Source organism: Eurosta solidaginis, chromosome 4 (assembly GCF_040869045.1).
Source record: "Eurosta solidaginis isolate ZX-2024a chromosome 4, ASM4086904v1, whole genome shotgun sequence".
In the NCBI taxonomy this organism is placed as follows: Eukaryota; Metazoa; Arthropoda; class Insecta; order Diptera; family Tephritidae; genus Eurosta; species Eurosta solidaginis.
Genome location: NC_090322.1, coordinates 158,323,702 through 158,347,900, shown reverse-complemented (window position 1 = coordinate 158,347,900; position 24,199 = coordinate 158,323,702). Strand labels below are relative to the sequence as shown.

At 37.0% G+C, this 24,199-nt stretch overlaps 1 protein-coding gene across 3 annotated transcripts in view; it reads right to left on the bottom strand.

Annotated features, from left to right (window-relative positions):
- Nucleotides 1–24,199, bottom strand: part of LOC137250542 (small G protein signaling modulator 2) — a 198,772-nt gene that overhangs the window by 43,282 nt on the left and 131,291 nt on the right. Inside the window, exon 1 of one of the 3 annotated variants that reach the window (XM_067783528.1) lies at nucleotides 4,782–5,237. The exons of the other annotated variants lie outside the window; for them this stretch is intronic. The gene's annotated coding sequence lies outside the window, so the exon portion shown is untranslated. Of the gene's footprint in view, nucleotides 1–4,781; nucleotides 5,238–24,199 lie in introns of those variants that run through there. 3 annotated transcript variants of the gene reach the window in all.

The following is a 24,199-nucleotide window of genomic DNA, read 5'->3' as shown; positions in this document are numbered from 1 at the left end:
ATATGGTAGTTCAAAGTGCGAAAGTAAAAAAAGGAAAATCATTATGATCCCTTTCTATTTAGTTAATTTCTCCAAAAATCGTTTAGTGCCATGAAAAAAATACTTGACGCGATTTACCTCCGAGGAGATCCAGACCGAGCATCTCTTCCACTTTTCGTCGCGCTATTTTTTATTTTCCTAACAAGTTTAAGGGACAAGACCTGCATATTTCATGCCGGTTCCTAACGGCATCTGTAAGGCAGATGAATTTTCACTGGGAAGCTTTCATACACTCGGCGTGCTTGCGAAACCACTGCCAAAGGGCAACCCCGTTTGGAAAAAAATTTTCTGACTTAAAAAAAGTTTTTTTCAAATGCCATAAGTCGATCAAAAATCCTTTAAATCATTTAATGTTCGTTACGTTTCCTTAAAATATATATAAGAGCACAAAATAAATATACGAGTATAGTCTTCGGTTTCGTCCGAACTTTAAGTTCCTTACTTGTTATACCTTTCATGAAAATGAAATGGTTTATTAATTTCGTCACGAAACCCAAAATTGTAAGTCCTTAAAGGAAAATAGATAGACCCACCATTAAGTATACCGAAATAATCAGGATGAAGGGCTGAGTTGATTTAGCCATGTCCGTCTGTCCGTCTGTCTGTTTGTATGCAAACTAGTCCCTCAATATTTGAGATATCCTGATAAAATTTGGTGAGCGGGTGTATTTGGGTGTCCGATTAGACATTTGTCGGAACCGGCCGGATCGGACCAATATAGCATATATCCTCCATACAACCGATTTTTCAGAAAAAGAGGACTTTTGTCTTACCATACTCAATTTAACAGATTGAAGCTTCAAACTTCACCATATAATTTCGTATATTGCACATATTGTTGCCTGAAAAAATTTATGAGATCGGTGGTATATATATTATATACTTCATATAAACTGTCATTTTTGCCCCTTTTTTACGGCTAGAAGCATCAAAATTCATCAAATTTCATCAAATAGTTACGTTTACGTCATATATTTTTGAAATACGTGATTCGTAGTCATAGTTTTTACATGCAGACCACAAAAAACGTGAAGCTTTGCATCCTCACAAAAAGTACCTACCTATTTTTATACCTTTCATGAAAATGAAATGGTATATTAATTTCGTCACGAAACCCAAAATTGTAAGTCCTTAAAGGCAAATGGATAGGCCCACCATTAAGTATACCGAAATAATCAGGACGAAGAGCTGAGTTGATTTAGCCATGTCCGTCTGTCCGTCTGTCTGTTTGTATGCAAACTAGTTCCTAAATTTTCGAGATATCTTAATAAAATTTGATGAGCGGGTGTATTTGGGTATCTGATTAGACATTTGTCGGAACCGGCAGGATCGGACCACTATAGCATATATCCTCCATACAACCGATTTTTCAGAAAAAGAGGATTTTTGTCATATCTTACTCAATTTAACAGATTGAAGCTTCAAACTTCACCGTATAATTTCGTATATTGCACATATTGTTGCCTGAAAAAATTGATGAGATCGGTCGTATATATAGTATATATCCCCCACAACCGATTGTTCAGATAAGAAACTTTTCGTAATTACTGCCCTATTTTAAGAGCTAGAGGCTTCAAATTTCAACGAATGCTTCCGCATATAGCATATATTGTTGCCTGAAAAAATCATAAAGATCGGTGGTATATATAGTATATATATATATATATATATATATATATTTATATAGCATATATTGTTGTCTGAAAAAATTATAGAGATCGGTGGTATATATATTATATACCCCATATAAACTGTAATTTTTGCCCCTTTTTTACGGCTAGAAGCTTCAAAATTCATCAGATTTCATCAAATGGTTACGTTTACGTCATATATTTTTGAAATACGTGATTCTTAGTCATAGTTTTTACACGCAGACCACAAAAAACTGAAACTTTGCATCCTCACACAAAGTACCTACCTGTTTTTTATTTTATATTTATCTTAAAAATCGTTTAGGTATGTAGATCTGTTCACTATATATTTCTTATCTTATACATCCGGTTATTCGGAGATTCGGAGCTGCTAGCCACCAGGAATAACGCCCGAAAATTCTACCAAAAAATACGGCGACAGACGGAAGGTTTAAGACCGGGGCAAACTCCTGTAGGAATGAAAACGGCGACCTTGTAACTGATGTCCAGAGAGTGCTTAGATTATGGAGGGAACACTTCTCTGCTCTCCTAAATGGAGGCAGCAATTCACCGCGCAGAGATGAAGAACCCGATCCCGCAATCGATGATGATGGAATATGTGTCCCCACGCCCGATTATGACGAAGTTAGAATAGCAATAACCAGATTGAAAAACAACAAGGCCGTGGGCGCTGATGGATTGCCTGCGGAGCTATTCAAGTTCGGCGGCGAGGAGTTGGTAAGGCGCATGCAGCAGCTTCTTACCAAAATATGGGCGGACGAAAGCATGCCCGACGGTTGGAATCTAAGTGTTCTTTGCCCAGTCCACAAGAAGGGGGATACTGCAAAATGTACCAACTATCGTGGAATCAGCCTTCTTAATATCGCATATAAGGTCCTTTCAAGTGTATTGTGCGAAAGATTGAAGCCCACCGTGAACCGGCTGATTGGACCTTATCAGTGCGGCTTCAGACCTGGTAAATCTACCATCGACCAGATTTTCACAATGCGCCAAATCTTGGAAAAAACCCGTGAAAAGAGAATCGACACACATCACCTCTTCGTCGACTTTAAAGCCGCCTTCGACAGCACGAAAAGGAGCTGCCTATATGCCGCTATGTCTGAATTTGGTTTCCCCGCAAAACTTATACGGCTGTGCAAAATGACGTTGAGCAACACCATCAGCTCAGTCAGAATTGGGAAGGACCTCTCCGAGCCGTTCGAAACTAAACGAGGTTTCAGACAGGGTGACCCCCTATCGTGCGATTTCTTTAATTTGATGCTGGAGAAAATTATACTAGCTGCAGAACTTAACCGCACTGGAACAATATACTATAAAAGCGTGCAATTACTGGCATATGCTGATGACATTGATATCATCGGCCTAAACACCCGCGCTGTTAGTTCTGCTTACTCCAAGCTGGAAAAAGGAGCGGTAAAGATGGGTTTGATGGTGAATGAGGACAAAACGAAGTACCTGCTGTCATCGAGCAAAGAGTCAGCGCATATGCGCCTTGGCAACCACGCTACTGTTGGCAGCCATAATTTCGAAATAGTAAAAGACTTCGTTTATTTGGGAACCAGCATCAACACTAGCAACAACATCAGCACTGAAATCCAGCGAAGAATCAATCTTGCCAATAAATGCTACTTTGGACTAGGTAGGCAATTGAAAAGTAAAGTCCTCTCTCGGCGAACGAAAATCATACTCTACAAGTCACTTATCGTACCCGTCCTGCTATATGGGGCAGAAGCATGGACCATGACAACAGCAGATGAAGCGGCTTTGGGAGTGTTCGAGAGAAAAGTTCTTCGAAAGATTTATGGACCTCTACGCGTTGGCGATGGCGAGTACCGAAGAAAATTTAATGATGAGCTGTACGAGCTATACGCAGACATCAACATAGTCCAGCGAATTAAAACGCAGCGGCTGCGCTGGCTAGGCCATGTTATGCGAATGAAAGATGATGCTCCGGCCAAGAAAGTGTTTCTATCGGAACCCGCCTATGGAAGCAGAGGTAGAGGGCGGCCCCCACTCCGTTGGAAGGACCAGGTGGAAAACGATTTAAACTCCCTTGGTGTGACCAATTGGCGCCAGTTGGCGGAGCGAAGGAGCGACTGGCGCGCCTTGTTGGACGGCCATAACCGTTTAGACGGTTAAGCGCCAATTAAGTAAGTAAGTAAGTAAGTATTCGGAGATTACGAGCGGGATAAGATTATTGTTCAGCCCCATTCATGAAAGGTATGAAGTCTTCGGCACAGCCGAAGACATTCCCGTTCTTCCTTGTTTTCTACTAAATTCAAAACAAAAGATCTCATTTAAAAAAGTTTTTTCGCTTTTCATGAAGTATTCACTTCGATCGAGTATACTCGATACTTTTTAATGGGTATGAGTACTAGCATCGATACTTTGTTCCGATTATTTTATATAAGTACCGGTATCGATACTTTTTAAAAGTTATACCACTACACATGACGTTAGATGCTTATGTGTAATTGACATGTACTTACGTATGTACATACACATGTGTACATGCATATATACACAGGTATTTTGCGAGAAGAGCAAAGTTGTGTGCTTTTCCAGAAAGATCCTAGTGATGTTATTTAGGTATACAAGATGTAGTTGTACTTCTAGATACTCTAGGTAAGTAACTTTACTCTGCAGGCAACGTGATCAATCCATGTGCAAGCTATTCTAAGCAGCTCACGTAGATCTACGGTTAGTAGCATGAAGTCTCAAGTATAGAAGCTGACATAATCATTGGATGACGAGTACAATGAATAATACCAATAATGATATCAATCTGACTTTGTGCCGTTCCCTACAGTGACCTGTTGGGGTGTGTACAGTGAGCTGTGTAGGACGGCAGTCAAAGGTTCATTAATTTAAACCCAAATATTTGGTTTGCTAAAATGAGCATTTGTGGCCATAAATTAAAACAGGGTATATTTGTTTATCCCGACGCGTTTCGACGTTACCTTACGTCTTCTTCTTTGGGGATCTGTTTAATGTTAAGTATATAAAATTAAATACATTAAACTTTATTTTAAGATATCTAACAATAAACATAAAACTGGCACATCACTTAACACTTATTTAGCTACTTACATTAATATTCACATTAATAATTATTTTTTTCCAGGTACTAATATAATTTTGCACAACATTATTAACATAGTTACATTAAACTGACATTTGTTTATTTTTTACATTCTCTTGCATCTCTGTATAATAGCTGAGTAGGCGCTGCTTATGTTGTCAAAATCTTCTTTGAAGTTCATCGCGTTTTGTAGTTGTTGTTGAATGCGAATACTTTCCAGCGTCATTCTCGTTTTCTCTCTCCGTTCAATGTCTAAAATTTTAACATTTGAGAAATCCGCTACGTGTTTGCTCTTTGTAAGGTGTTGTGCTAGACCGGTCGACGTTTTTTTGTTTTCTGCATCTTTCTTATGTTCATTAATTCTTATACCTAGTTGCCGTTTTGTTGTACCGATGTAACATTTGTTACATTTTTCGTTTTCGTTGCCATTGCAAGTTATTTTGTAAACAACATCTGTTTGTTCTTCTTTTGTAACTGGGTCTTTTGTTCTAGTGAAAATTTTTTTGAGCGTGTTATTTGGTTTATGCGCGTAATTAGTGTTTTTGTTATTTATAGTTTAATGTAATATTTCATTTTCTGTAAGGCCCGGGATGTAATTAACGCCGATATATTTCTTTTTCGTATTATCTTGTTGTGTGTTGTTATCTTTTTGTTGAACTCTGTTCACCGTATTTTGGATGAGTCTATCCGTAAGAGAACTTGGATAGCTATTTTTAAATAGAATTTTCTTTATCTGTTTAATGTTATCCGTCAAGAAATCCTCATTGCTAAGTAATATTACTTTTCTTATTAAATTTGTTGTTGTGTTGATTTTTTGTTTCCATGGATGGTTTGAGTGGTAATTTATGATTCTTCCCGAGGCAATGGATTTTGCGTACCAATTCATGAGTAAATTTTTATTTTTTCTACTCACTTCTACATCTAGGAAGGCTAATTTGTTGTCTTTTTCCGTTTCAATCGTGAATTTTATACTCGTGAGTTGAGAATTTAATGTGTTTAATATTTCTTCCGCGTCCTTAGATTTGATTATTGCGAATACATCATCTACATACTTGTTGATGTATTTGATGTATATGTCCTTTTTCTTCAATTCAGCTATGCTGTCGTCAAGAATTTTGTCTAGTACTATATCCGCTATAGTTGGCGATAGTGGATTTCCCATTGCCATCCCGTAGGTTTGTTGATACAATTTTGAATTGTACATGAAATAATTGTTTTCTCGCAGGCAAAATTCTAGTATAGTTTGGAATTGTTTCTTTGAAATATTTGTATGTCTTTCCAACTGCGTCCATTGTTTCATTATCGTATGTATTGCTATGTGTGTGGGAATGTTTGTAAAAAGTGAAATTACGTCAAATGATATAAGTATTTCGTCTTCGTAAATATTAATATTTTTCAATCTTTCTTTTAATTGGAACGCATTTTTTACATTGTAATCGTCAGATATTAAGTTTTTCAGTATGGCACCGGTATGTTTAGCTAACCTATAGCATGGTACTTTCGTAGATGATGAGATCGGTCGCAGTGGCATGTTATCTTTATGGATTTTTGGTAGACCGTATAATCTGGGCGCGACAGCCGCAGTACATGATAGTTGAAATTTTTCTCTTACATTAATTTTATTTTCTTTGTATAGCTCGTTAACGATGGTATTGTTTTTCCTCATTAGTTGTTGCGTTGGATCCTTCCTAATTATTTTGTAGACTTTCCTGTCGCTTAGTAAGTCTGTCATTTTTTCCTCGTACTCGGTTTTATTCATTAATACCGTTTTGTTACCTTTATCCGCCTGAGTCAGTACTATTTTGTCCTTGTGTTGACGTAAAAACTTCTTTGTGTCTTCGAAAATTCTCATAATTAGCTTATCTTTGGGGTTCTGGTTGCTTCGTCTTTGGTAGCTAGTGATTTTTTCAGCTATACTGCTTCTTATTGCATCCTTACTTTTTTCATCTTCGATAAATATAAACAAATGTCAGTTTAATGGAACTATGTTAATAATGTTGTGCAAAATTATATTAGTACCTGGAAAAAAATAATTATTAATGTGAATATTAATGTAAGTAGCTAAATAAGTGTTAAGTGATGCGCCAGTTTTATGTTTATTGTTAGATATCTTAAAATAAAGTTTAATGTAATTAATTTTATATACTTAACATTAAACAGATCCCCAAAGAAGAAGACGTAAGGTAACGTCGAAACGCGTCGGGATAAACAAATATACCCTGTTTTAATTTATGGCCACAAATGCTCATTTTAGCAAACCAAATATTTATAAATTGGCCCAAACAACATAATAAAGATTCTACAATCGGTGAGCAAATCCGAGATACAAAAACATCTTAACTACAATCTTGCATAAACATGAAACATTTCTTTCGGCACATCAAAACAAAATACAATGAAGAAATACTACACAATATTAATAAATTTAACAAAAAATCAAAAAATATTGCGAAACAAAAAGAAAGGCTTAAATTTCTCCTCAAATGCAAGAGCTACGGCATCACACCACCACACTTACGAGGTAAAATTAGATTCTTAGCAAACTCCTTTAAACACCAGTCCACCAAAACCCAACTACAAAAATTGGAAACCGGTTTTCTACTAAAAATATTAAACCTAGAAATTAAGGAAACTAATATAAACATTAAAATAATTGAAAACGAATTAAAATACGTAACAAATACACTAAAACATAAATTAGTTGAACACGACTATGATAATATTGTAGAAAAACAAAAACATTTCACAAAATACTTCATCAACGCCACGGAAAGAACACACCTAAAGAAGATCCAAACACAAATAACAAAAAACTTCGACAAATTTGGCATACGATGCAACGAGGACTGGTTCATTAACAAAACGAATATCGACGTACCTCAAGAAAGCTGCTTATTGCTCTCGTTTGGCACAAAGCTTGCATTACCGGTCACAAAAGATAATTTTTCTCCAATACATATTATCGCGCAGCTGGAACAAGGTTTACATGAGATCGAAGATGAAAAAAGTAAGGACGCAATAAGAAGCAGTATAGCTGAAAAAATCACTAGCTACCAAAGACGAAGCAACCAGAACCCCAAAGATAAGCTAATTATGAGAATTTTCGAAGACACAAAGAAGTTTTTACGTCAACACAAGGACAAAATAGTACTGACTCATGCGGATAAAGGTAACAAAACGGTATTAATGAATAAAACCGAGTACGAGGAAAAAATGACAGACTTACTAAGCGACAGGAAAGTCTACAAAATAATTAGGAAGGATCCAACGCAACAACTAATGAGGAAAAACAATACCATCGTTAACGAGCTATACAAAGAAAATAAAATTAATGTAAGAGAAAAATTTCAACTATCATGTACTGCGGCTGTCGCGCCCAGATTATACGGTCTACCAAAAATCCATAAAGATAACATGCCACTGCGACCGATCTCATCATCTACGAAAGTACCATGCTATAGGTTAGCTAAACATACCGGTGCCATACTGAAAAACTTAATATCTGACGATTACAATGTAAAAAATGCGTTCCAATTAAAAGAAAGATTGAAAAATATTAATATTTACGAAGACGAAATACTTATATCATTTGACGTAATTTCACTTTTTACAAACATTCCCACACACATAGCAATACATACGATAATGAAACAATGGACGCAGTTGGAAAGACATACAAATATTTCAAAGAAACAATTCCAAACTATACTAGAATTTTGCCTGCGAGAAAACAATTATTTCATGTACAATTCAAAATTGTATCAACAAACCTACGGGATGGCAATGGGAAATCCACTATCGCCAACTATAGCGGATATAGTACTAGACAAAATTCTTGACGACAGCATAGCTGAATTGAAGAAAAAGGACATATACATCAAATACATCAACAAGTATGTAGATGATGTATTCGCAATAATCAAATCTAAGGACGCGGAAGAAATATTAAACACATTAAATTCTCAACTCACGAGTATAAAATTCACGATTGAAACGGAAAAAGACAACAAATTAGCCTTCCTAGATGTAGAAGTGAGTAGAAAAAATAAAAATTTACTCATGAATTGGTACGCAAAATCCATTGCCTCGGGAAGAATCATAAATTACCACTCAAACCATCCATGGAAACAAAAAATCAACACAACAACAAATTTAATAAGAAAAGTAATATTACTTAGCAATGAGGATTTCTTGACGGATAACATTAAACAGATAAAGAAAATTCTATTTAAAAATAGCTATCCAAGTTCTCTTACGGATAGACTCATCCAAAATACGGTGAACAGAGTTCAACAAAAAGATAACAACACACAACAAGATAATACGAAAAAGAAATATATCGGCGTTAATTACATCCCGGGCCTTACAGAAAATGAAATATTACATAAAACTATAAATAACAAAAACATTAATTACGCGCATAAACCAAATAACACGCTCAAAAAAATTTTCACTAGAACAAAAGACCCAGTTACAAAAGAAGAACAAACAGATGTTGTTTACAAAATAACTTGCAATGGCAACGAAAACGAAAAATGTAACAAATGTTACATCGGTACAACAAAACGGCAACTAGGTATAAGAATTAATGAACATAAGAAAGATGCAGAAAACAAAAAAACGTCGACTGGTCTAGCACAACACCTTACAAAGAGCAGACACGTAGCGGATTTCTCAAATGTTAAAATTTTAGACATTGAACGGAGAGAGAAAACGAGAATGACGCTGGAAAGTATTCGCATTCAACAACAACTACAAAACGCGATGAACTTCAAAGAAGATTTTGACAACATAAGCAGCGCCTACTCAGCTATTATACAGAGATGCAAGAGAATGTAAAAAATAAACAAATGTCAGTTTAATGTAAATATGTTAATAATGTTGTGCAAAATTATATTAGTACCTGGAAAAAAATAATTATTAATGTGAATATTAATGTAAGTAGCTAAATAAGTGTTAAGTGATGTGCCAGTTTTATGTTTATTGTTAGATATCTTAAAATAAAGTTTAATGTATTTAATTTTATATACTTAACATTAAACAGATCCCCAAAGAAGAAGACGTAAGGTAACGTCGAAACGCGTCGGGATAAACAAATATACCCTGTTTTAATTTATGGCCACAAATGCTCATTTTAGCAAACCAAATATTTATAAATTGGCCCAAACAACATAATAAAGATTAAACCCAAATAATTTAACAACGGGTGCCACTGGGTGGTGTCCTATCCGCGCTTTTGTTCAATCTCTATATATCGAAGTTCCCTTCGCCAGCTGCAGGAGCTACCATTACTGCACTGTAGTGCCAACAGATCCTAGCCAACCCAACGTTCGATCAGGATCTACGCTTTGGCGAGCATGCAACCGCAATTGCACCTAAAATCCAGAGCTGTAATAAAATCCCCAAGTCTCTTGCCGGCAGCTCTTAGGGTAAAGACAAAGAGACGCCCAATACCACTTACAAAGCAAATGGCCGACCGCTTGCATGCTACGCGTCCCCGATATGGTCGTCAAACCTAAAGGTTACTCACTGGAAAAAACACAAGCCTGCCAAAACACTGCTCTCAGAACCGCTTCTTATGTCTCCAGAATACCGCCAACACAATGAGACAAGAATACTCCCCATTAGGGAGAGAAATTAAATGCTGAACAAACAGTTTCTATTGAATACCCAGAAACCTGGTCATCCCAATAGACATCTGATTGTAGAGGCCACACCTCTCAGGGACTGAAGAAGTTATCTCCGCAAGCATTATGAGGAAATGCGGCGCTGAGAACACAGCCGTATGAAGAAAAAAAAACACAAACAGGTCCTCAGTGATATCCACAAAAAGGCGTCGGAGCTCTATGCCAGGAGTTGCCCAGCGAAACTAGTTCTTAAAGTTAAATACCTTGAACTTGCAGCAGAGGAAAGCACTCTCCATAGGGAAACGGGCGTCTTTCTAGCTCAACTTTGAGCTGGATACTGTAACAGGTTAAACTCTTACCAATCCAGACATACATAATGTATGTCCTGCTTCCAATGTGTCCCCACATGACACCAACCATCTCTTTAATTGCAATGTGGAACCAACGCCTCAAACAGCCCTCCCACTGCAAGTTTCCTTGGACTTCCGTTAGAGGATATTGGTGACAATTTTCCAGTGTTCTTGCCTGTTGGATGGAGCGAAGCACTGCTACCACAACAACAACAACATGAGCTTTGCAATAAAATAAAAATAGTCACTCTGGGCCATACAGCCAGAGCAGCTGACTAATTTGTAGAGCTCTTGATAATCGGCTTTTCGAATAATCTATTAGTCTATAACCAATAATTGTTGAGTAAAATAATCAATTTTCACTAACCTAAAAGTTGGTTGCATAAGACTAGGGACAGATTCGAAGATCGGTTTTAAACAAGAGCCCTACTAATAATTTCTGCCGATCATATGCCTCTGCTTGCGTTATCAACTGGAGCTCACATGATATCATCAGTTAGGTGGTCTGAGTTCTTGAACTTGGCATAGCTGGTGGCAACTTACCAACCAATTCGTGGATATTATCGGTCTATATAAGTTAGAATACTCCTGCACATAGTCTTAGGTATTTTGCAGCGCTGCGCTTCTGTCCACGCCTTTCCTGTCTCCTTGTTATTTCTACAAAATGGAGTGTGACGTCTTCTTTGCATTCCAGAATACTTCTTGATGAAGTACTGTATGAAATTATTGCCTTAATCGCCGCCTTACCATCAATATATATATGTATATTGACGCGAATTCAGCTTAAACACGCTTCCTCCAGAATTTCTGCGGCTTTTTTCATGGCCACAATTTCCGCCTGAAAGGCGCTGTAGTAATCTGGCAGCCTGAAGAACCTACTTGTTTGTTGATCTACACAGTAAACATCAGACCCGACAATTCCGTTAATTAAGAACCGCCAGTATACACGCGTATAGTATGCTTTTTGTACCCTGGTCACAACTCTCCGGCTCAATTGCGGCCCAAGATCTCTTTAGAAGCTCAGACAAGGGACTACATATTCCGTTTTCCGATATAAGATGGTTACGCCTCCAAGCTAAGGCTTAGTCTAATTAGGGACCTTATAATTCCAAGCAAATAATACTAGATCGGTTTTTGCCCCATTGGCGATGCCCAGACATGAATATCCCGAGGTGCCTGATTAATCAGAGAGCTGATTGTTGTTAGGCATCTGTCGCATATGACTGTAACTGCATGTGCCGTAATTTTGACTGGTCCTCCGTCGATCTACCTAAGCAGTTGGTTAATAACCAGCGGCCACAGCATTATTGATGAACCCCCTGCGTCGGTCCTCCATTTACAGATTTTATACCTCGAATAGACCCCATTGTGACGTGATCATTCTGCATGTTTGAGCGCCGGTCTAGGTCGTCAACAACTAACTCCTTTATTTTGTATAAATTACGTTAAGAACACTGAATTTTAAATAATTTGAACTGTTAATGAATTATTTATGATACGTATAACCATTATACGTAATACCCATTTAAACTCATATTAAGCACTCATCAAAATGTATGCAGTATAACACTTTATACTTCATCTCTCCGGCAAGCCCAGCAATGGGTTGAAAGATGTGAGTATGTATATTAGGGTGGATCAAATTTATTGTTGAAAATGCCCATCCAGTTGCTGAATCTATGGGTCATACTGAGTAATATTGTCCATGGGACCATAGCTCTGAAATGAATTTCGAGCCTAATATTGCTCGAAAATTTTTTATGCCAATCCGAATAGCGGCTCTCACAAATCAAATACATGAAAATAAATGTCAAATTCGGATTGGGATATAAAATTTTCTAACAAAATTAGGGAGGCTCGAAATTCATTTCAGACCTATGGTCCCATGGGAAATATTACTCAATATGACCCATATATTCAGAAACTGGATGTGCACCTGAAGTTTTTTCCCCAATTTTTCCCCATACAATTTGACCCGCCCTAATGTATATACATATATTGTTGTTGACATTTCTCTTCATGTTAATTCGATGAATTATCCATACAGGTGTGACATTAAATTTTAAACTCTCTGTGCGATTCTAACGGGACCGCCGAGTGAAGAACACGCGTTCGAAATTTGACTGCGGAAAAAGTTAAGAAAAAGCGTTATTTTAGCCATCACCAACGGAAAAAAATTTAAGTTTTTTAATTTTGCAACATAAATAAAATAAAATACGTTAATTTTAAATAGAAAATATGGATTTAGATGGCGAGGGGTAGGATAGGCCCCAAGCCCACAAAATTCGCTCGAGAAGCACTAGTAGGGAAGGAAGAAGAAAATAGAAGGGGGATACATTCAAGAGGTATACAAGCAACAGGTAAAGTCCAACATGGAGACAATGACAACACAAGGATAATCGGAAGGTAAGCCAACATTAACATTCCCACCTAATCATAAAGGGCCTTACATCGTCTACCTGGACAAAATATGCGGAAATAACGAAAGAAAACCCATTAGCGCTATTAGCGTTAACAAACTTGTACTCAGCATAGGTATAACGGAGATCGAAAATGTATGTAAAATAGGTTATGGCCGATGCAAAATAACCTTCACAAACGCCGATACAGCGAACAAATTTAACAATGATATGCGTTTATTAATACTCGAATACCAACCCCTAATTCTACCCCATTTTATATCCAAGATGGGTATAATCTTGGACATACCAACGAAGATAACGGAAGAAGAACTTCTTCGAGACATCATTTCGCCTATAAAAATAATAAAAGAGTCACAAGAACAGAAGCCAAAGAGAAAGAAGAAAGAATAAGCACGAAAAGAGTCAAACTAATTTTTGAAGGACTAGAAATACCTAAAGAGATTTCAATCGAACACACTAAAATTCAAGTAAAACACTTCATTTCTTTCGCACATTGTGACCGGTGCTTTAAATACAATAATTTCGCTCACCATTGCAAAAGCTCAACCACAATTTGCTCGCAGTGTAGTGAGGAAACAAAAAAGATCACAATTGCACACAACTCAAATGTACGAACTGTGACGGCAAACACTGTGCCACATTTAAAAAATGCCCAGCAAGGGTAAAAGCATATTCGATCAAAAAAATAATGACTCTGGAAAACCTCTCATTAAGAGAATCCAGATCCAAATAATCGAGCATATTTGGAAACAGATTCGATATCCTGAAGGAAGACGAAAATTTCCCTGAACTCCTCCAATATTGAAGCAAAATAACTCTTAACAATTCAGCCGAAGCGGTGAAACATTTACACAACCACTACCCACTAGCAAAAGTGATCAAACAAAATCTAAATAGAGAAAGGGAAGTCCAAAACGCACAAAAAACGATGGAAATGTGGAGGAAAACTGTTCAGGAAGAGCATACAGAGCACACGAAAAATAACACATCCACCATCCATTCCAGGACGAGGGAACTAAATCAACAGCGCAGTAGAGGTGTAAAACTATCGATAGTATGGACTATCGATATACGCCGATAGTATCGAAGAGCACTATCGATATATTGATACTATCGAGCGGCAGAGAATCTCTTATGGAGCACACCTTAGTTTTACAAAAAGACAAAAGTGAAGATATTTGGGAATTGATGCTGTTATTTTTGTAGTTATCGTCGACTAAAACAAGAATTCTAATTTTCAAAACAATTCAAAAGTTTCGAGTTACCTGTAGAAATAGGTGTTTATATTGAAAAAGATTGGCGCAACGCAATTCGGTGGTTGCAAAAAAACTTGAAAAAATGGCGTATAGTTGTGTGAACACAAATATACATACGTATTAATTGTTTTAAATATGAAATTCAAGTCATTGCAGGTGTGTAAAGATTTTGGAGAAGTTTGGAAAATTAAGGTTCCTGTTCTAGTCGACGATACCTTCAGAGAAAGCAGTATCATCTTTCCAAAACCGAAGAATACCCATGCACCCCTCCGAAACCGGGGATGGGATCCAGATCACTTCCTGCATTAGCGGTTTCTCTCCGAGCTTAGAAAAAATTACACTAGGTTGGACAAACAAATCAAAGATCAAATTGCATCTGAGCAAAATACCTCAGTATCAATACTCCGAAAGCGGAAAAACTACGAAACCGGGGGAAAGGATCCATAGTATTTTTGCGCAGAACATCTGTCTTGCCGGTCCAACACCTTTTTGGGATTTAAATTAAATACGTGCAAAACCTTTTTCTACACCAATTTTCTTTCTATGTACAACAACCACATGAAAACTGTTAAATTGAACTATAAAAATATCTCCACACAGAGCTTACATCTTGGTGTCAAGACGTGTCGTTTGATACCCATCCCGATATTTTTGGACACGTATTAGCAGTCGACGGCTTTTCTAAATTTTTACAACATATTTTTTGGACGTATATGAGCACACTTGTTAAAGAAGACAGTCCAGCTTTTGAGGCAGAAGCTTCTTTTTCGCCATCATATTTCTCTTTTGAGGTCGAGTACAAAGCGCAACGTGGAGATGATCCCACAATTGCTTGTGTTGTCGCTTGATTTAAACTCCTTTTTTCAATCCAACAAATCGCCGTGGGTTTATTTTTATTCGATTTGGAAAAATTATTCCAAATAGTAGACATCTTTACTTTATTTTTGTGGAACACGCTATCCATTTCAGAATGTGTGAAAGTTGACGATTTATATAAAGAATCGTGAACTTCCATATAACATTAAATTTATAAGAGTATAACAACACGAAAACTCGTTCCAATTTATACGCGTGTTTTACACACTTCTGTCGCTTCTGAAATTTGCGCTCATTTGAAAAAATGAAAATAATTGCTACGAACATGCCGGTATAACATGAGTTATCAATGCGTTTTTATATTATATATAAACTTACAATTCCTCCACTACAGTACTTTAGACGATAGTAACGATAGTCATAAAATATCGATAGTACCATCGATAGGTAAAAACTATCGATATATCGATGCTATCGTCGATAGTTGTCCACCTCTACAGCGCAGGGTATAACGGAATTTTTATCACAGTGGTCAACAGACTATATTGATGAAAACAAAAAAAAATATAACTATCAAAGCAAGACCGGCATGAAAATACTACAGTTTAATATACAAAGTTTAAAAAAAGAAAACGACAAAGAACTACTAGAAATAACGCTACTAAAAATTCAAATTGAAGTAGCAATACTTACCGAAATTTGGATTAAAGATAATAATAGCACCAGTCCAAAAAAAAATCAATTTTGTAGGGAAATATCACGATAATGCGTAAGGTGGAATGGGTATATATATAGCGAAACACATAAAAATTTTCCCTAATAAAATCAAACAGTCAAGCAGAAGTTATCGGAATTACAACACTTAACCTTAAAAAATAACATAAATATATTTAGCATATATTGTCCACCAAACATGCCAAACACCGAATTCAAAACTGAAATGGAAAAAATAATTGTATTAGCAAGAAACCTTAATGCCCCGTTTCTAGTGTGGTAACAACATTTTTCACCACGGTAACGAAATCATGTGGCAACTTTTCCACCCTTTTGGTATTCTACCCGCGAAATTAGCCGGATAATTTTTTACCCACAAAAGTAGGTGGTTACATCAAAATAACCACACAACAGCTGTTGTTTAGAAAAAGCAAAACTGAAAAATAAAGAATTGTTAGCGCAAATAAGTAAAAATAATAGTAACAAGTAAGGAAGGCTAAGTTCGGGTGTAACCGAACATTACATACTCAGTTGAGAGCTATGGTGACAACATAAGGGAAAATGAACCGAGGGTAACCCTGGAATGTGTTTGTATGACATGTGTATCAAATGAATTTAAAGAGTATTTTATGAGGGAGTGGGCCATAGTTCTATAGGTGGACGCCATTTAGGGATATCGCCATAAAAGTGGATCAGGGTTGACTCTAGAATTTCTTTGTATGATATGGGTATCAAATGAAAGGTGTTAATGAGTATTTTAAAAGGGAGTGATCCTTAGTTCCATAGGTGGACGCCGTTTCGAGATATCGCCATAAATGTGGACCAGGGGTGACCCTAGAAAGCGTTTGTACAATATGGGTATTAAACGAAAGGTGTTAATGAGTATTTCAAAAGGGCGTGGGGTTTAGTTCTATAGGTGGACGCCTTTTCGAGATAGCGCCATAAAGGTGGACCAGGGGTGACTCTAGAATGTGTTTGTACGATATGGTTATCAAATTAAAGGTATTAATGAGGGTTTTACAAGGGAGTGGTGGTAGTTGTATAGGTGGTCGTCTTTTCGAGATATCGGCATTAAGGTGGACCAGGGGTGACTCTAAAATGCGTTTGTACAATATGGGTATCAAACGAAAGGTGCTAATGAGTATTTTAAAATGGCGTGGGGTTTAGTTCTATAGGTGGACGCCTTTTCGAGATATCGCCATAAAGGTGGACCAGGGGTGACTCTAGAATATGTTTGTACGATATGGGTATCAAATTAAAGGTATTAATGAAGGTTTTAAAAGGGAGTGGTGGTAGTTGTATAGGTAGTCGCCTTTTCGAGATATCGGCATTAAGGTGGACCAGGGGTGACTCTAAAATGCGTTTGTACAATATGGGTATCAAACGAAAGGTGCTAATGAGTATTTTAAAATGGCGTGGGGTTTAGTTCTATAGGTGGACGCCTTTTCGAGATATCGCCATAAAGGTGGACCAGGGGTGACTCTAGAATGTGTTTGTACGATATGGGTATCAAATTAAAGGTATTAATGAGGGTTTTAAAAGGGAGTGGTGGTAGTTGTATAGGTAGTCGCCTTTTCGAGATATCGGCATAAAGGTGGACCAGGGGTGACTCTAGAATGTGTTTGTACGATATGAGTATCAAATTAAAGGTATTAAAAGGGAGTGGTGGTAGTTGTATATGTGGTCGCCGTTTAGGGATATCGCCATAAAAGTGGATAAGGGTTGACTCTAGAATTTGTTTGTATGATTTGGGTATCAAATGAAAGGTGTTAATGAGTATTTTAAAAGGGAGGGATCCTTAGTTCCATAGGTGGACGCCGTTTCGAGATATCGCCACAAAGGTGGACCAGGGATGACCCTAGAATGCGTTTGTACAATATGGGTATCAAACGAAAGGTGTTAATGAGTATTTTAAAAGGGCGTGGGGCTTAGTTCTATAGGTGGACGCCTTATCGAGATAGCGCCATAAAGGTGGACCAGGGGTGACTCTAGAATATGTTTGTACGATATGGGTATCAAATTAAAGGTACTAATGAAGGTTTTAAAAGGGAGTAGTGGTAATTGTATAGGTGGTCGTCTTTTCTAGATATCGGCATTAAGGTGGACCAGGGGTGACTCTAGAATGTGTTTGTACGATATGGGTATCAAATTAAAGGTATTAATGAGGGTTTTAAAAGGGAGTGGTGGTAGTTGTATAGATGGTCGCCTTTTCGAAATATCGGCATAAAGGTGGACCAGGGGTGACTCTAGAATGCGTTTGTACAATATGGATATCAAACGAAAGGTGTTAGTGAGTATTTTAAAAGGGAGCGGGCCTTAGTTCTATAGGTGGACGCCTTTTCGAGATATCGCCATAAAGGTGGAACAGGGGTGACTCTAGAATTTCTTTGTACGGTATGGGCATGAAATGGGGAGTGGTGGTAGTTGTATAGGTAGTCGCCTTTTCGAGATATCGGCATAAAGGTGGACCAGGGGTGACTCTAGAATGTGTTTGTACGACATGAGTATCAAATTAAAGGTATTAAAAGGGAGTGGTGATAGTTGTATAGGTGGTCGCCTTTTCGAGATATCGGCATAAAGGTGGACCAGGGTGACTCTAGAATTTCTTTGTACGATATGGGCATGAAATGAAAGGTGTTAATCAGTATTTTAAAAGGGGGTGATCCTTAGTTCCATAGGTGGACGCCGTTTCGAGATATTGCCATAAAGGTGGACCAGTGGTGACTCTAGAATGAGTTTGTACGATATGGGTATCAAATTAAAGGTATTAAGGAGGCTTTTAAAAGGGAGTGGTGGTAGTTGTATATGTGTAGGCATTTTCCAGATATTGCCCAAAATGTGGACCAGGGTGACCAAGAACACCATCTGTTTGATACCGCTAATTTATTTATATATATAATACCACGAACAGTATTCTTCTGGAATTCTTGCCAAGATTTCAAGGTTTTTTTATTTCGCCATGCAGAACTTTTTCATTTCATTCTACTTAATATGGTAGGTGTCACACCCATTTTACAAAGTTTTTTTCTAAAGTTATATTTTGCATCAATAAACCAATCAAATTACCATGTTTCATCCCTTTTTTCGTATTTGGTATAGAATTATGGCATTTTTTTCGTTTTTGGTAATTTTCGATATCGAAAAAGTGGGCGTGGACATAGTCGGATTTCGGCCATTTTTTATACCAATACAAAGTCAGTTCAGATAAGTACGTGAACTGAGTTTAGTAAAGATATATCGATTTTTGCTCAAGTTATCGTGTTAACGGCCGAGCGGAAGGACAGACGGTCGACTGTGTATAAAAACTGGGCGTGGCTTCCACCGATTTCGCCCTTTTTCACAGGAATAAGTTATCGTCCCAGAAACGAAGCCCCTACCAAATTTCACAAGGATCGGTAAATTTTTGTTCGACTTATGGCCTTAAAAGTATCCTAAACAAATTAAATGAAAAAGGGCGGAGCCACGCCCATTTTGAAATTTTCTTTTATTTTTGCATTTTGTTGTACCATATCATTAGTGGAGTGGAATGTTGACATAATTTACTTATATACTGTAAAGATATACAATTTTTTGTTAAAATTTGACTTAAAAAATATTTTTTTTTTTAAGTGAGCGTGGTCGTTCCCCGATTTTGATAATTTTTATTAAGCATAGATATAGTAATAGGAGTAACGTTCCTGCCAAATTTCATAATGATATCTTCAACGACTGCCAAATTACAGCTTGCAAAACTTTTAAATTACCTTCTTTTAAAAGTGGGCGGTGCCACGCCCGATGTCCAAAATTTTACTAATTTTCTCTTCTGCGTCCTAAATTCAATCCACCTACCAAGTTTCGTCGCTTTAGCCGTCTTTGGTAATGAATTATAGCACTTTTTCGGTTTTTAGAAATTTTCGATATCGAAAAAGTGGGCGTGGTTATGGTCCGATTTCGTTCATTTTAAATCGCGATCTGAGATGAGAGCTCAGGAACCCACATACCAAATTTCATTAAGATACCTTAAAATTTACTCAAGTTATCGTGTTAACGGGCGGACGGACAGACGGACGGACGGACATGGCTCAATCAAATTTTTTTTCGATCCTGATGATTTTGATATATGGAAGTCTATATCTATCTCGATTCCTTTATACCTGTACAACCAACCGTTATCCAATCAAAGTTAATATACTCTGTGAGCTCTGCTCAACTGAGTATAAACAAGTAAGGAAGGTTAAGTTCGGGTGTAACCGAACATTACATACTCAGTTAAGAGCTATGGTGACAACATAAGGGAAAATAACCATGTAGGAAAATGAACCGAGGGAAACCCTGGAATGTATTTGTATGACATGTGTATCAAATGAAAGGCATTAAAGAGTATTTTATGAGGGAGTGTGCCATAGTTCTATAGGTGGATGCCATTTAGGGATATCGCCATAAAGGTGGATCAGAGTTGACTCTAGAATTTGTTTGTACGATATGGGTATCAAATGAAAGGTGCTAATGAGTATTTTAAAAGGGAGTGATCCTTAGTTCCATAGGTGGACGCCCTTTCGAGATATCGCCATAAAGGTGGACCAGGGGTGACTCTAGAATGCGTTTGTACAATATGGGTATCAAACGAAAGGTGTTAATGAGTATTTTAAAAGGGAGTGATCCTTAGTTCCATAGGTGGGCGCCCTTTCGAGATATCGCCATAAAGGTGGACCAGGGGTGACTCTAGAATGCGTTTGTACAATATGGGTATCAAACGAAAGGTGTTAATGAGTATTTTAAAAGGGAGTGGGCTTTAGTTCTATAGGTGGACGCCGTTTCGAAATATCGCCATAAAGGTGGACCAGGGGTGACTCTAGAATGCGTTTGTACAATATGGGTATCAAACGAAAGGTGTTAATAAGTATTTTAAAAGCTAGTGGGCTTTAGTTCTATAGGTGGACGCCGTTTCGAAATATCGCCATAAAGGTGGACCAGGGGTGACTCTAGAATGCGTTTTTACAATATGGGTATCAAACGAAAGGTGTTAATGAGTATTTTAAAAGCGAGTGGGCTTTAGTTCTACAGGTGGACTCCGTTTCGAAATATCGCCATAAAGGTGGACCAGGGGTGACTCTAGAATGCGTTTGTACAATATGGGTATCAAACGAAAGGTGTTAATGAGTATTTTAAAAGGGAGTGGGCTTTAGTTCTATAGGTGAACGCCTTTTCGAGGTACCGCAATAAAGGTGGACCAGAGGTGACTCTAGACTTTGTTTGTACGATATGGGTATCAAATAAAAGGTTTTAATGAGTATTTTTAAAAGGAAGTGGGCCTTTGTTCTATAGGTGGTCGCCTTTTTGAGATATCGCCATAAAGGTGGACCAGGGGTGACTCTAGAATACGTTTGTACAATATGGGTATCAAACGAAAGGTGTTAATGAGTATTTTAAAAGGGAGTGGGCCTTAGTTCTATAGGTGGCCGCCTTTTCGAGGTATCGCAATAAAGGTGGACCAGGGGTGACTCTAGACTTTGTTTGTACGATATGGGTATCAAATGAAAGGTGTTAATGAGTGTTTTAAAAGGGCGAGGGCTTAGTTCTATAGGTGGACGCCTTTTCGATATATCGCCATAAAGGTGGACCAGGGGTGACTCTAGAACCTGTTTGTACGATATTAGTATCAAATTAAAGGTATTAATGAGAGTTTTAAAAGGGAGTGGTGGTAGTTGTACATGTGAAGGCGTTTTCCAGATATCGACCAAAATGTGGACCCGGGTGACTCAGAACATCATCTGTTGGATACCGCTAATTTATTTATATATGAAATACCTGCCAAGATTTCAAGGGTTTTTTATTTAGCCCTGCAGAACTTTTTCATTTTCTTCTACTTAATATGGTAGGTGTCACAACCATTTTACAGAGTTTTTTCTAAAGTTATATTTCGCGTCAATAAACCAATCCAATTACCATGTTTCATCCCTTTTTTCGTATTTGGTATAGAATTATGGCATTTTTTTCATTTTTCGTAACTTTCGATATCGAAAAAGTAGGCGTGGTCATAGTCGGATTTCGTTCATTTTTTATACCAAGATAAAGTGAGTTCAGATAAGTACGTGAACTAAGTTCAGTAAAGATATGTCGATTTTTGATCAAGCTATCGTGTTAACGGCCACGCGGAAGGACAGACGAACGACTGTGTATAAAACCTGGCCGTGGCTTCAACCGATTTCGCCCATTTTCACAGAAAACAGTTAGCGTCATAAAATCTATGCCCCTACCAAATTTCAAAGGGATTGGTAAATTTTTGTCGACTTATGGCATTAAAAATATCCTAGACAAATTAAATGAAAAAGGGCGGAGCCAGGCCGATTTTGAAATTTTCTTTTATTTTTGTATTTTGTTGCAACATATCATTACTGGAGTTGAATGTTGACATAATTTACTTATATATTGTAAAGATATTAAATTTTTTGTTAAAATTTGACTTAAAAAATATCTTTTTTTTTTAAGTGAGCGTGGTCCTTCTCCGATTTTGTTAATTTTTATTAAGCGTACATATAGTAATAGTAACGTTCCTGCCAAATTTCATCATGATATCTTCAACGACTGCCAAATTACAGCTTGCAAAATTTTAAATTACCTTCCTTTAAAAGTGGGCGGTGCCACGCCCATTGTCCAAAATTTTACTAATTTTCTATTCTGTGTCATAAGTTCAACTCACCTACCAAGCTTCATCGCTTTATCTGTCTTTGGTAATTAATTATTGCACTTTTTCGGTTTTTCGAAATTTTCGATATCGAAAAAGTGGGCGTGGTTATAGTCCGATATCGTTCATTTTAAATATCGATCTGAGATGAGTTCTCAGGAACCTACATACCAAATTTCATCAAGATACCTCAAAATTTACTCAAGTTATCGTGTTAACGGACATGGCTCAATCAAATTTTTTTTCGATCCTGATGATTTTGATATATGGTAGTCTATAGCTATCTCGATTCCTTTATACCTGTACAACCAACCGTTATCCAATCAAAGTTAATATACTCTGTCAGCTCTGCTCAACTGAGTATAAAAAAGTGTTGCCTCTCGCTATACATATTTGTTTACATTATGTACTTTCACAGAATAAATTACAATATACCTATGTAGAAACTTATCATGCATAATATGCATATACGCATCGTCCCGTTTATTCGTTAACCTCGTATCTACAAGTAAGACATTTTCGGTAAAGCGAACACGGTTGCCACACCATGTTTTCATTTGTGGACAAAATTCATCGAAAAAAGGACCAAATTTTTGTTTTATTTTATTAGTATAAAATACAAAATTTTAGGATGTTTCCATGTAAAATTTTACTAAACATAGTGAAGACTTCCTTTTAATTCAAGCTGAACAAACAAATATATGTGCATGCAACCAAAAATGGTACTATATTTTGACATAGGATAAGTCTATGTCTTTCACCAACCAAACGTTGTGAACTTAGTTTTGGTCACAAAGCTCTTGGTTCTTGGTTACAAAGCTATTGCTGTTCATTGCAATGAAATAAAATGTATAGTGCAGTTAGGTTTTAGTAAGAAACGGTTCAAAATTTGCGTTCTGGTGTTGCCGAATTATATATGTTGAAAACTCAGTAAATCATAAATAAAACTAGGCAATTTTGTTAGTGCTATTTTTATAGATGCTCACTTTTTCCCTTAACGTTTAAACTTCATATCAGAGGCTAGATTCAGTAAGTGTGAGTTTTGATCCCAGGCCTCAGGGGTTCTGCTAGCACCTACGGGAATAATTTTATACAAAACATTTCTTCCGAAATCAAATCCCTTTTGTATTTGCTTCCTTCTGTCTTCGAGTTAAAATATTTCTTGTGCCATGATACTTAGTTTTGAATTACCTTGCGTGGCTTAACACCACAATAGTACTGGAATTCCTTGAACTCATTGAGCTGGGTGAGAAAGATTTAAATATCAACGTGCGAAACGAGAAGTAATGCATAGAATTTCTTTTTTTAAGTTTTGAAAGTGTTAGGCTCACGGCAGAGTGCTCGCTATAAGCTATGCTAGGCGAGAAGCAATTTTTATTTTCATATATTTTACATAGTGTTTGATAACCGATCGAAATATCTGGCGGTTATTAATATTATTATGAAACGAGAGTTTTTTTGATTAGGCGGTTATTTCATCAACAATTAACGACAATGTGTTTGCCAACACTTTTCTTTTTAATGCCTGTAATAAATCATATCCTAGGTGAAATGTTATTGTTCTGGTACACTTTAT